General features: G+C 38.0%; 2 protein-coding genes across 2 annotated transcripts in view; one reads left to right on the forward strand and one right to left on the reverse strand.

The window, feature by feature from the left end:
• The window catches only part of LOC126368684 (nephrin), a 760982-nt gene that overhangs the window by 274253 nt on the left and 473924 nt on the right, over positions 1–12805 (forward strand). The window lies entirely within an intron of this gene.
• Positions 1–12805, reverse strand: part of LOC126370141 (uncharacterized) — a 179646-nt gene that overhangs the window by 138185 nt on the left and 28656 nt on the right. The gene's annotated exons all lie outside the window — the stretch shown is intronic.

The raw sequence follows: 12805 nt of genomic DNA on the forward strand, positions 1-12805 counted from the left end.
CCAGTGCGCAATGGCCGCCCTATCAAAACATTTAGGTGGTTCGGTGGTGTAAATGTTCGGCAGCGAGTGCGCTGGAATAAAAAGAAAAACTAAAACTTTTACTAAAAATATATATTCAAGGGAAAAGAAAATACATAAAAAAAAGCAAAAATAAAATAACTTAAAAACTCAACGGCCGATCTTGGTGACAGCGAAAATGGAAGAGAAAAAAACAAAAGACAATCACACCATATACCTAGAAGAATAAAACAGAAGTTCTTATAAACTAAGGAGATTGTATATAATTTATAAAAAGTATAAATTCTATATAAAAATGTTCGTGCGTCGTTTACAGGTGGTTATAACGCGGGGGCTTTCAAGGCCAGAGTGAACAGGTAACTTCTAGGCGAGCTCGCTCCATCTTAGGCTTCGTCAATACCTTCGGGCAAGTATAGGGCCCAGAGCAAACCCGTCAAAGGTAAAAAAAATAGGTGGTGTGAGACCTCAAAGAGGCGCCCACTCAATCCCTCTATTTCGGCGCCCGGTACGGTCGCACACCTCACACCGCCGTAGAGCCAAAGATAAAGAAAAAAAAAGAATAATTATTTGATCGCTTTAACGCTGTCAGTGAGCTGGAAGGACTAAAGGAGTTGTGTCTTGCTTGAGTCATGGGGTATTTTTTTTTTTAGGATCATCGGCGAATAAAAGGGCAAGCAGCTGGTTTTGAATATATTGTGAACTTGTTTATAGCTCCTGAAGGGTTAAAAAGGCCACATAGAAACAATTCATCTAAAAAGAAATATTGTAATTATAATTGTAATTGTAATATTGTAAATATTGTAATTACATTTGCGCATATAAAAGTAAGTCCGCAAATAAATGTCAAATAGCAATATTGCTTTTTAGGTGAATTGCTTTGGTGTGGTCTTTTTGTGACTCTCCTTTGTTTGGTAAGGACATTGCAGGCTTGAATCACCTGATTGTCCGAAAAAAAAGATAGTTCCGTGCTTCGGAGGGCCCCGGCTATAAGCCGTAAAAAACACCTCCACTAATCAGCAGTTAGGAGTGTGCTGGACACATCCTTCGGTTGATTGAAGGGAGGCCTGTGCCCAGTAGTGGTAATACTAAAATTCTAGTATGAATTAGTATGGTATTTTTTAGCCTATCGTGACCCACTGCTGAGAAATGGTCTCCCTTTCCTCTTCCACAGTTCTTTGTCCAGGCAGATGTCCAGTCCCCTTTGAGTCTGACTTTACTACGATGACCGGGCGTCGATCTGTAGGCACCCATTGCGTGTGCGCTTTGGCCCACCTGTCCGCGCGCATTCAGCCAACATGGCGTCCCAATTTCACTTCGTTTTCACCGTCTTCTTCACCAACATCTCTGATCTCAGTTATTAAACGGATTTAGAAAAGTATATTAGATAAAAATTTAATAAAAAAGCATCCTCAATACAAAAACGTTTATTGCACATAATATTAACACAACACTAAAAACAGTTACAAAAGTGACAAGAAAAATACAATCGGCAGCGTGTATAAAACTTGCTTTACCGAGTGAATGATTTGCTTTTGTTGTGTACAGTCATGAGCAATATAATGTACCCACTTTGGGAGTCTGTCGCACTAACATATTTGACATTGTCAAAAAAGTTAATGTGACATGGTACCAAAGTGTATACGCCGCTCGTGACCGTACGAAGCATGTGTCGCGTAACCGTAACTCCAGTCAACTGTTTAAGGTCGATAGTTTTTAAAAGCCATTCAAAGTTAGAGGGATTTCCCATTGTGAATCCCGGTTAACTCTAAACTGGGCTTACTAACCGGATGGGCCCTTAAGGTTAATTAATAGGCTTCAGGATTAATGAGAGTTCGACCCTCGATAACCAAGGGTCGGGCAAGAGGTGGCTGGCACGATAACCAGCCAATTTTATTATATTAGCTATAGTTAAAGTCGTGGTAGCCCAGTTGGTGGAAAGCTCGCCTATCACTTTGAGGTCGGAGGTTCGAATCCGGTACAAGTCTAAACCAAAGATTGTCGTTTTTGTTTCTGAATTCATGTTTGAATCATAAATGATTATCACGTGCTGAGCGCTGAAGAGAAACATTGTGAGGGTTTTCTGAGTTGATTATCATGTGGTTTTTTTAAATCGTAAAAGTATAGAATTAGAAATAATTGAAAAAAAGTCATTAATTTTGCGACGGAAAATTCCACTTGATATTAACTAAGAATCATGGTCTGAATCATGTCCCTTAGTATATTCGTTACAGTGTTACTAACATCCTGTATATGACACGTCACTACTACCCTTATAAGTATATAAGTACTGACAATGCGAACGCATAACCATAAATAGTTAAGTCCCTACAAATTATAGAGGATAGGAAGGGACAATTAGTGAAATCGGTGTCTAAAGGCATTCAGAACTGATTGTAATTTCAGAATAGAATGATTGCACGTAATATTTCATTGCGCGGGCGGCTGAGAGGACAACGGTCCAGGGTTGGTATTGTTGTAAGATATAATGCTCGTGAATTTGGTGAAAATGATTGTTTGAATGTGAACCTTTGAGTGGGAGTGCCACGTTTCTTTGGCGTAACATAATGTGATTGTGTGATAAACTTTATTTCTCACATGATTAAACTTACACAATGCATTTTTATTTAGTTATCCTATGTATTTTCTAAGTAACTTAAATACATAACATAAACAGCCTATATACATCCCACTGCTGGGCACAGGCCTCCCCTAAATCAACCAGAGGGGGTATGGAGCATACTCTACCACGCTGCTCCAATGCATCTTACTTTTTCGGACAATCAGGCGATTCAAGCCTGAAAAGTCCTTACCAAACAAAGGACAGTCTCACAAAGTGAATTTAAATAAATAAATAAATAAAATCTTTATTTCAGTTTAGTACACGCGGCATAAAATCTAGTTGAACCGAGCCGCCTTGTAGACTAAGAAAGTCTGTGTCATTAGTCTCAAAAAAAATTGTTTATTTATAACTTAGACAGTTGCTAAAATAGTGACTTATACTTCTCAATAAAAATGCAAGATTTCTTCGCCGTTTTAATGAAACGGTATTGTAAATACATTACAATACAGCAACAAGCTGATTAGCAACTTCCTCCGAACCCTATTGTCGTCATGGTAGTCACCTCTGATTGGTGGAGACTAAACTCGAATTTCCTCGCAACCCTATCGGAAGATTTCGCGAAAATCCTGTTGAACTAAGTAGTTTATCTCGGCTCTGGATTTGTTGGGCTGACCTAACTCTTGGGATGGTATTATGCTAATGCTGAACCAAACTAATGTAAGTGGCTAAAGGAAATTCACAATTTACTATTTGAGTTTATTACTATGAAATATTATGCAGGTGGTTTCACAGATATAGCTGTTTCCATGGGCTACAATATTAAGAACGGCCTCTGTGGCTCAGTGGGTGAGCTTTGTGCTCACGACCCGAGGGGCTCAGGTTCGAATCCCGGTGGGGAAAAAATCACTTTGTGATCTCTACTTTGGTTACAGACTGTTGTCCAAAAGTAAGATGATCCGTGCTTCGGGCACGTTAAGCCATTGGTCTCGGTTACTACTTACTGATGTAAGTACGTAGTCGTTACATGAGTCATGTCAGCCTTTGGCGGCTCAATAATAACCCTGCCACTAGGGTTGATGAGGTTGGTAATCCACCTAACAACCTACACGATACAAAATAGAAGAATATTAAGAAAATATGTGTACCCAGGTTTATTCTAAATTTGGAAACCAATTTCAGATCTTTGACAAATGAAAACTGAAATAGAAAACATTTTCCAAACCGAGTATTTACTTATCACAAAGCCGCCTTCGTTTACTCAATTAGTTTTACTTAACAACATCTTTTTTTGTTTTGTTATAATGTACCTCTATATAACCACCGTACAGTAGACCACCACAGTGCTGGTAACCTGTGCTTATCAAACGGGCAGCACCGAATCGAACCCCGGTACCGGACTTGTACCTCATCATCATTACTAATTTAAGAGCCAGCCTCTTGTCGGTGTAGCATTCTAATATAATAGCATTCAAAATAGGGCAGTCTCCCTCTTGCCTTCCGCCTCGCAGTACTCTGACGCGAGTGGGATTGCGCCCAGAGTAGTCTATTTCAAAGCCGTACTAGGACTCCTGTCCTCCACCTCTGAATAGTACTGACAGTTACTGCTGCCCACTGTCTGGAATTGCACCTATTAATTTACCTTAAGTGTAGTTTTCAGAAACACAGTTGGCTCAACCGTTACAGACGGCTCACCACTCATGACGGTGCGTTGGTCTAACAGAAAGCTCGGTAAGGTGTGGGTACTTAGTCCAACTTGCGATGGATGTACCTCTGACTATCCCAATTGGGATATAGTCGTGAACTTATGTGTACCTTTATATAACGAAAAATTATTCATCTTAGATGTACCTACTACTTTCTTATACGTCCAATTGATTCCGAAAAAAATCACCCGAAAGTTTATACATGTTTTCCCCAGCTTCTTGTCTTGTGTGAGTTTTGAGATCAATGACCTTATCGACCCTGGTGTCAGGGTGTATTAAGCCACCAAAGGTCCCATAGCTTATGTAACGACTACACGCGTACTTAAATGACTACGCCAGCTACGCTTCTACGCTATTATGAGAAAACGATGCGCCTCCCTTCTTTTTCGGCTTCGCGCTAGCACCAACAGCCTTCTGAATGTGTTTGCAGGCCGGTATGACTCACCGATGCTGCGTCATTGGGTGCAGCTACACATACGGAGGCGAGGTTATTTTATTGTAATTTTTTTTTTTTGCCACTAACATAGTATGTATATAAGTTTATACTGTTACTAACAATTATGGACACATGGTCTGAAATAAAATTATTGTATTGTATTGTAAATGAATACTAGCCGAGACCGACTTCTAATCGTGCCCTCCGGAGCACGGAATCATCTTATTTTTTCCGATTGTTTGAGCCTGCAATGTTCCTAGCTGAAATTGTCACATTGCCACACCCCGGACACTTCATAGAAACAACCTCGTTTTACACAGACACTACCCATTGATATTATCGAACACGCGCATCTGTGTGTGTGACGTCTGCTGCCATACGATTCAAGTCTAAACTATGTTCGAGAGGGAGTGAGGTAAACCTAGCTCAGCCGCTGGTGGGGAGCGGAGAGTTGCCGTTCTATACGTATTATTCCTAAGTTTCACAAGAGATTACTATCATGTATGAAACTCAGATTGTATCTGTCATTTGAAAGGAGTGGGGTCCGGAAATTAAAGTTAGGACAAAATCTAGGCAATAATTTAGTGGGCCTAATCTGGGTTCAAAGCAGTCGTGATAAACAGGGACATTTGTTGGGCCTTACACGTTTTGACTTAGACAAGGAAGTTAGATGGGCTGTGGTAAGCTTTAATGTACGCAATAATATTATGATACGAGAATTATTAGACCCTCCTTTATTATGGTGCTTTGGCTTATGGCAGTAAGATAAACGTAATTAATGAAATATGTATATTTAAACAGAATCAGTTGATGACGAATTTATAGCTCTTATATTCTTAGATAACATACATAAACAGCCTATATACGTTTCACTGCTGGGCACAGGCCTCCCCTCTATCAACTGGACGGGGTATGGAGCATACTCCACCACGCTGCTCCACTGCGGGTGGGTGAAGGTGTTTGGGCTAGTAGCCCGGGACCAACGGCTTAGCGTGCCTTCTGAAGCACGGAATCGTCTTGCTACTTTACTTGTATTCTTATTTGTAGGTATTGAGTCCTATTCATATTTCGTTGTTCCAGAATACAAATGAAGTATACTTTTCCACCGTCATTATGGTTACTTAAGCCTTGCAACATGATAATGTGCAAACAGCTTTAGCCATAGACAAACTTAATATTTCCGGTGCCGAATGTGTAGTACAGGCGTGGTTCCTTAACAGGAAGTGACGCCATTATCCGGCGTCCGTTCGTTTCCGTCACTTCCTGTAGCGACCGTCTTGGTGTCAAGTTACTTGGTTTATCTGCTAACTAAGTCTACCGAGAATAACTTTGTAATATGAGATGGGAAACCGGGTATAATGAGAGGAGAAACGCTTATTATCATCTTTATTTTTAGATGAGTCTTTGGCGAAATGTTTTATACATAAGCTGAGAAATAACGGACAAACTATAAGGAATATTTTGGAAAACAAATAAGTAAGATTTTTTAAGAGTCTAAGGTTGATGCATTCACATCATATACAATGTGTACTCATACTCTCATTTGGTAGAAAAAAAATACAAGGTGTTAGTGACATCGTAACGAATACTCAGGGGGATGACTCAGACAGAAAAGTGGAATTTTCCGTCGCAAAAGTATGGTACGGAAAATAATTTAAAAAACACTAACATTTTTATCAATTTTCCGACCGGAAATTCCACGTGATCAAAGTTTTCGTTACGATGTCACTAACATAACATCTTTGTGGGACAACGGGTCCTGTGATGTTGTGATTGTGACCTTTTCTTATTTTTTTATTTTTAAAACTATTTGTCTTTTTTTTAATGTTGACTCCTACTTGCTTCTACCTCCTTTCCTCATAAAACGAAGAATTAAAGAAGGACAATGTACCTAGAACAGACCACAGCATCACAATACATATGGAAATAGCCTTTAGGCTTTATAGCCTTTTTAATAAATTTGATATTATTATTTAAATTATTAATTCTTCTTCTATTAATTATTTATTTATTACAAATACGTTTATTTTAATAATTAATATACAGGATATTAACAATTAAAAAAGCTAAAAATGTATATGTTTGTGTGTATGTGTTATTTAAATAACTAAAAATGCAAACCAAATGATTGAGAAGGGAATATTAAGTTGGTTTGGACACATCGAGCGGATGAAGGATAATAGGGTTACGAAAAAGCGAAGGTTGATGGCAGAGCTGGCAGAGGATGACCGAGAAAGATATACATTGACCAAATTGGAGATGTCCTTAGAAAAGGTTCAGTAAGATCCACTCTGAATCGGCGTGCGTTGATACGATTGATGAATGTGGAGGAAGCAAAAGAAGTATGTTAAGATGGAAGCAAATAGAATTTCACAGTCTCTGCTTACCCCGGTGGGAAATGGGCCGGAGCTTATGTGTTATGTATATATTTAGTTCTTTTTTTTTTGACGTGACTTATTGTAGATTTGCCGCAGATGGCATTAACTACTTGGCCGGACATATTTAGTTCACATTCATCAATTGAATATACAAATAAAAATTTTAATGATTTATTTTCGGACGACTTGTTTAGATACAATTTAAGATAAAATAACTAACTAACTTTTGACTGGATAACCAATTATTGATTTTAAATGAAACTGAATATTTTACATACAGAGCCTCAAGCAGTATGGAACATTCAATATTTCGCAAACAATATTTACCCCTCACACTGCCTGCCAATAACGCGCGCCATTTGCTAGGAGGTAATTTCCAATTTAATTATGGATTTGCAGGTACCGGATTTTATGCCGATATAATGATCAATATGTGCGCTAACGATTGGCAATTCTTCTTCTTCTGTCATGTGGGTTGGGAGGTGAATTACCAACCCTATCAACCCTGGTGTCAGGGTTATTATTGAGCGGCTAATGACCCATGTAACGACTACTTACATCAGTAAAGTTGATGTTCTTCTTTCGCATCGTAAAACTACGTAGTCATAGACAGTAGCCGATATCATGTCGGGACGGAGTTTACAAAAAAAAAACCGGAATAATCTGGGGATCTCTACAAGCCTCATAGAAGCAATTTATAAGAAAAGCAAAACTGCAATTTGACACTTGCGCATCAAAAATTTAATGCGCAAAAGTCAACAAGTGTCAAATTGTTGCTTTAACAGACCCTTTGACTAGGATGAAACTTGAACCCGCAGCTCTTGGCAATCTGGGACGAGCGTGTTAACCATTACGCCACCAGGTCCTCGTCCTGTCTATGCTAAATTTCGATAGTAATAGTCGGTGTAATGACGCCGAAGTCAAGTCTCGTCAGAGTCAGATGTTTTTCGTTTTTTTTTGTGAGAGCACGGGAAAACAAAAATCCAAGCACAAGTTAGCTACAATCTTGCCCGTTTCTATTCTCTATGTACAGAATATAAAACATACACCTATGTACACAGCCTCTGTGGTCTATTGATTAGAGCATGAGACTCATGATTTGGAGGTCCGGTTTCGATTCCCACAACACTGTCGAAAATTACTTTGTGAGACTGTCTTTTGTTTGACCAGGACATTTCAGGCTGAATCACCTGGTTGTCCTGAAAAGTGAAAGGATTCCATGCTTTAAACGGCATTAAGCGTGTGGTCTGGGGCTACTAGCTCAAATGCCTCCACCAACCCGCAGCGGAGCAGCGTGGTGGAGTTTGCTCCATACCCCCTCCAGTTTATTGAAGGGAGATCTGTGCCCGACCGTGCGACGTATAAAGGCTGTTAGAATAGAATAGAAATTGTTTATTATAAAAGAACGCCACACACAAAGACAAGACAATAACATCACTTAACATTTTTCACAAAACAATTACAGAAATCATAGGAGGATGTTCATTAGAATGAGCATAAACTTGCTTTACAAGTCAGTCGATTACATAAGATTACTAAATCTTTTAAGGGGCAATGTATACGTTTTTACAATAAGATTCCCATTGACATTCAGAATTTGCCTTTCACCTGTTTTAAGACAGTAGTTAAACAAAAACTTTACAAAAAAGGTTATTATAAAGTTAGTGATTATTTAGAAGATATGAATGCATGGGATTAACTGTCTGAGAACCGATATTAGGCAGCTAAATTACTCAATTGTATACCAATATTTTATGTTTTATGTTTATTTTTATTTTTTTAAAGAACGTCTAGGGCCCTGTGCCGAGGTTTTTCTTGCAGCTTCTTTTCCCCGGCTATACAGGTTGTGACAAGCTGCAGTAGTTTTAGGCGGATGAGACGTTCGTTATGTAAAATTGACGATTCAAAGTGTAACTATGACCTACTGAATAAAGATATTTTTGAATTTGAATTTGAATAAGGTGGTGGTGGACGTCCTGAGATAAAAGGGCCTCTCAGCACAAGTCGCGGCGTGAACTACGACGCTGTTTATGTTGTGTGTAAACAGCGTGATTTAGTTTTAATATAGGTACAGTACAAAAGAATTTGCATGAAATTTTGTCTAATATTACGAGAATCCAATATCGCGGCCATTATTCCTCTACACTTGGAGGGAAATTTTCAATTTAAGTAGGAATAATGGTTTGCAGGTGCCGGGTTTTGTGTCGATAGAACAATGGCTTCTTGGATTATTGTGCACGTGGACTATGAATACGAGCCGCTGAAAGCCTCCCATATTAATATGCAATTTAATACTCCAAACCTGCAAGTTATTACAGTGGCTCCGTTGTGTAACGAATTTGTAATTTACAGGTCACTACATACACACACTACTCTACTATTTTCTTTTATTCTGGTACAATAAAGTATGTTCTTTTTTTCATCGCTATTTTTATATTATGAAGGGTAATAATAAGAGGCAACATCCTTCATGTTCTAGTGGTTAGAGCGTTGGGCTCACGATCTGGAGGTCCGGGTTCGATACCCGATGGGGACAATGTTATCACTTTATGAGACTGTCCTTTGTTTCGTAAGGACATCACAGGCTTGAATTACTTGATTGTCCGAAAAAGTAAGATGATTCCGTGCTTCGGAAGCTACGGTGAGCCGCTGGTCCCGGGCTACTAGCCCAAACACCTTCACCAACCTGCAGTGGAGCAGCGTGATGGCTCCATACCCCCTCCAGTTGATTGAGAGGAGGTGTAAGCCCAGAAATGGGACGTATATACGCTGTTTATGTTATGTAATAATAAGAGGTAACCACTTATTACACCACGAAGACTAAAAGATATACTAGGTTTAATATAGTCCATTTCACAGAAAAAAGTCCTGCGCCCGCTGCGCTTCTGTCGCATATTGTGCATAGAATTATCATGACTTCAATTAGTTTCATTAAAATCCGTCTAATTTCTTTCGAGACGCGGATTATTATTTCAAACCTAGTTTATCTTTAGTTTCCATTTTTGTAAAAAGACGGTGTATCTCTAAAATATAATCTAATGGTAGACAATACAGATGAAAATATTTCAAACGTAAATTATCAAGTTAGACCATTGTACGACTAAATATCAACTAGTACCGAAATAAATGCAGGTAGGATATTAGTGCCGACTTGGGCAGGATAAATCTCTCTATCTTTTTCTTGTACGTATTGTTAGTGAAGGACGGCATTAGTTTAATAGCTGACATGTTTAAATTTGGATCAATTTCAAATTTAAATTTGGAAGCCTGTGTTTGTTCGACTAGTTTTGTTTGTGGCACCATTGTTTGTCGCTTCTTTATTTAAAATTCACCAGAAAAGTTCTACGTTTAAGAAAACATTTAAAAACGCATGTGAAAATTATTCAGTGTTGAGTTTCGAAACTCAACAAATTTTCTAGGAAAAATGTTTAAGAAGTTTAACGTAGAGAACTGGGAATGCTTTACATTTTGCCGAAGTAAGTCAGCAAGTTACAAGACCCCTACGTAAAATAGAAATAATCGGCTATCTAATATTGGTTAATATTATGCAACCAATTATATTTCTGAAAAGCCAGCCTTGTGGCCAAAGGCTGGCTTTTCAGATCTCACCTTATGGTAAATGGTTATATGGTCGAAGATGGGACATATTTACCAAGAAAATGCCTTGACATTACTGAAATATTATTACGGATTATCCGGTACACACCGTCTAATTTTATTTTAAGTTATACTTGCCTTTTTTTATCCACCGAAAAGGAAAGGGACAAAGGGAATACATAATGGACAGGCATAAAAGTTATGAACACACGTCAATTTTATGCAGAAATTTCAAATCAATGTACCTATATTGCCTAATAGCTCGACAGAATTAAGTTGCAAACATACGTTAAACGGATTACATTACATAATTATCAGCGAGATGCCTATTTTATTCGCCCGGATTTTTCACGCATTTTAAAGTTAACTGTTGTTAATCCTCTCCTTTTCGGCGGATAAGAAAGAAAATGACGGATATAACTTAAAATGAAATTAGGAGGTATCTGCAGCAATCAGGAACATCTAGGGCCCTGTACCGAAGATTTTCTTGCAGCTGCTACTCCTCGGTTGTATTCGGCGGATGAGACATTGGAGAAAATATGTTTACGTAAATTACTATGTTATCTAATGAAAAGATTCATGAGTTTTTTTTTATAATATTAGCTCGCGTTTGTTCACAATCTCACCTGATGGTAAGTGACGGTGTGATATGAGATTGAATTTCAAATACAAATTCAAAAATATCTTTATTTAGTTGGTAACATAGTTATACTTTCAATCGTCATATTTTACATAACGAACGTCTCATCTGCCTGAAACTACTGCAGCTTATCACAACTTGCATAGCCGGGTAAAAGAAGCTGAAAGAAAAACCTCGTTTATACCAGAACCTATGTAATTAAGATAGGTACTGTCCATTTTACAACAATACATGTTTAAAAGACCTACAAAAAGTATACTGTATTTTACTGAATTAATTAAGCTAATCGAATAACATATTACCTGCAATCAACATGACTTCATTATGTCGTGCAAACAGTATCAGCGGTGTCAACTGGGGATGTCCGAAATAATATCAAATTTTAGCTCTCGTAACGTCGTAACACGAAATTATTAAGGAAAATGTATGAAAAAGCACACAGTGACGTCATAGAAAAACGTAAGAAAATGGCGAACTTATTATTAAGTTTGTCTTGATAAAAAATCATAAATAAGGAAAATAGAAAAAGAGTTCGTTTTTTGTTAGATTTTTTTTAAATTTATTTATTCAATATCAAAAAAACAATTAAATTCTTAGAAATAAAATAAGACGCTCCTCTAAACAGAAAGCCCGTACAGGTTTATGCGAGGAGCGAATGAATGCGCTTAACTCACTATACTTAATTAGTAGGTAGGTACTACATAGTTTAATATGCGCCCAGATAATACTTCTTTAATTCTATTTTACATTGTTTAGTTCCTACACACATGTCTGTGTGTAGCCCACTAGTTTAGTTTAAGATCTGTTTAAGTAAGTAGTAAGTAGTTTTAGATCTGTTTTTATTTAAAAATCAGAATTTGTGTTAGTGAATATTGGGCATGGTCAGTGCTCACCTTTAGCTTTTTATACGTATATCAATGGAATAATGAGCTCTGAATAATGAAAGGCAGCCGTGAACAACGATTGATGTAGGTATTCACTCACTGCTAATCATCTCTATAGCGAGGGATCGGTAGAAAAGGCATAGCTGGATATTAATGTCCGAACGACCTCCGTAGTCCAGTGGTTGAATATTGGGCTCACGATCCGGAAGTCCTGGATTCGATTCCCGGTGGAGACATATCACAAAAATTACTTTGTGGTCCCTAGTTTGATTAGGACATTACAGTCTGATCACCTGATTGTCCGAAAGTAAGATGATCCGTGCTTCGGAAGGCACGTTAAGCCGTTGGTCCTGGTTACTTACTGATGTAAGTAAGCAGTCGTTATATGAGCCATGTCAGGGGCCTTTTGAAACCCTAACACCAGGGTTGATAAGGTTGGTACTCCGTAGATAGAAAAAGAAGAATGTCCGTTATAAAAAGAAATCTGGGGAGTAAATAGTGTCTTAGAGATTTTAACTTTTGAACTGATATGAAATGAATGAATGAATGAAATGAAATTTATTCTATGCATGGTATTTAGGTTACAAAC

This window comes from Pectinophora gossypiella, chromosome 1 (assembly GCF_024362695.1).
Source record: "Pectinophora gossypiella chromosome 1, ilPecGoss1.1, whole genome shotgun sequence".
NCBI lineage: Eukaryota > Metazoa > Arthropoda > Insecta > Lepidoptera > Gelechiidae > Pectinophora > Pectinophora gossypiella.